The sequence below is a fragment of the Crocodylus porosus genome, unplaced genomic scaffold (genome assembly GCF_001723895.1).
Source record: "Crocodylus porosus isolate Cpor-Errol unplaced genomic scaffold, CroPor_comp1, whole genome shotgun sequence".
In the NCBI taxonomy this organism is placed as follows: Eukaryota; Metazoa; Chordata; order Crocodylia; family Crocodylidae; genus Crocodylus; species Crocodylus porosus.
In genome coordinates, this window is record NW_017728947.1 from 21,111,129 (window position 1) to 21,113,286 (window position 2,158).

The window sequence follows — 2,158 nt, forward strand, 5'->3', positions numbered from 1 at the left end:
GTCCCTGCTTAGGAAAATGGAGACAAAGAAATCGTTAAGTATGTTGGCTTTGTCATCTGATGTGACGACCAAATTTCCTAACGTGTCCTGCAGGGGCCCCACGTTACCCGGAAACTTCTTTTTGCCCTCTATGTATTTAAAGGACTTCTTATTGTCCTTAATCTGGGAAGCTAGTCCCAGTTCCATCTCTGCCTTGGCCTTCCTGACTGCCCCCCTACATCCCCGAGCAACCGCAGTATAGTCATCCCTGGTGATGGCCCCTCCTTTCTATTGGGTGTACGCCTCCCTTTTAGCTAGGAGACATTCCCGGATGCTTTTGGTGAGCCATGGGGGCTCGTGTGCCCTCCTGCTCCCTTTGATCCATGTTGGAATTACCTCCCTTTGGGCTTGGAGGATCATCTCCTTACGGAGCGACCACTCTCCTTGGACACCTGGCTCCCCTCCCCTCCAGGACCTCAGTGCTATTCTCTTTAGCTCAATGAACTCCGCCCTCCTGAAATCTAGGGCTGCTGCCTTGCTGCAGGCCTTTGCCACCTTGCGCTGGACGGTGAATTCCAGCAGGCGACCACTGTTGCCCAGGTGGTCAAGTACCCGCAGCCCCCTCATCAGCTCATCGCCCATGGCCAGCACCAGGTCCAACAAGGCATCTCCCCTGGTGGGGCTGTGCACCTCCTGGGTTAGTTGGAGGTCCTGCATTCTGGCTAAGAACCTACATGAGCAGTCAGACCTGGCTGACTGCTCTTCCCAGCAGATGTCTGGGAAGTTCAGGTCCCCCATGCCTACCACATCCTTAGACTTCACTACCTCCGTGAGCTGACCTAAGAACTCCTCGTCAAGCTCTTCCCCTTGGTTGGGAGCATCTGTAGTAGACCCCCACCATTAAGTCTCCCCTCAACTGCCTTGTATTCTAACCCAGAGCAGTTCCGTGTGCCCCTCCTCTGATTCTTTGTTAATTGATGAGAATGGGTATTCCTCCTTAATGTAAAGTGCCACACCCCCACCTTTCCTTCCTATCCTCTCCCTCCTGTACAGCCTATAGCCCTTGACATTCACCACCCAGTCATGCATTGAGTCCCACAACGTTTCAGTGATCCCCACTATGTCCAGGTCGGTGTCAGCTAGCAGGAGGGCGAGTTCCTCCTGCTTGTTTCCCATACTACGAGCGTTTGTTTAGAGGCATTTGAGGCCTCCTGTGGATGTGTGCACTGGCCCCCTAATCACAGCATTGCCCTGGCCCCTGTCACTTACCTGTGTATATGTTTTGCTCATCGGTCTAGGCTGGGCTGTACTTGTGAGTGTTGCTTGGTCTGGCAGTCTGATGATTCCTCCACCCTTGTCTTCCCCTTCCCCCACCCTTGTCTTCCCCTTCCCCCACCGAGCCTAGTTTAAAGCCCGCCAGAGGAGGTCCGCCAACCTAGAAGAAAACACATGCTTCCCTTTAGGGGAAAGGTGGAGCCCATCCCATCCGAGCATGTCTCTTGTCATGATGTGCTCGTCATGGTTGAGGAAGCCAAAGCCCGCCTCAAGACACCATTCCCAAAGCCGCCAGTTGGTCTCCACAATGCACGTTGCATGCTGTCTTCCATGTCCACTCACTGGTAGGATAGAAGAGAAAACCACCTGTGCACCTATCTCTTTTAGCACGCACCCCAGAGCGTGGTAGTCCTCCATCAGGCTATCAGGGCTTCTCCTAGCCGCATCATTAGTACCTACATGAACTAGGACCATGGGGTAGTAAATCAGTGGGCTGGATCACGATTTGGATCATCCCCTTTACATCCTGAATCTTTGCTCCAGGTAGGTAGTAGACCTCGCGTGCCGAGGGGTCCTGGCGACAGATGAGGCCCTCAGGATGGAGTCGCCTATGATGATCACACGACGCTTTCTCCTCCTGGCCTGCTTATCACCTTCAACCTGCTCGCGACGTGGAGAGTGTGGAGTTGCCTCCTCCCCGGTTTCCTCCTCTCCTTCCTTCTCCTCCAGAGTTGCCAGGGCCTTGTACCTGTTCTCCAGCCGGACTGGAAGAACTGGTACTGCTGTATTACGAGCAGCCCTGGTTCGGGAGGTGACCATCTGCCACTCAATAGTGGAGGGGACTTCCTGAGGTGCTTCTTCTTTGGGTGCATAACCCTGAAGGGAAAGAAAATAGCTGTCAATT

The 2,158-nt window shown here is 53.8% G+C and overlaps 1 protein-coding gene across 1 annotated transcript in view; it reads right to left on the reverse strand.

The window, feature by feature from the left end:
• The window catches only part of TCP11L1 (t-complex 11 like 1), a 47,350-nt gene extending 45,468 nt beyond the window's left edge, over nucleotides 1-1,882 (reverse strand). Inside the window, exon 1 of the mRNA XM_019551333.1 lies at nucleotides 1,878-1,882. The gene's annotated coding sequence lies outside the window, so the exon portion shown is untranslated. The remainder of the gene's footprint in view (nucleotides 1-1,877) is intronic.
• Between the last annotated feature and the right edge of the window lie 276 nt (nucleotides 1,883-2,158).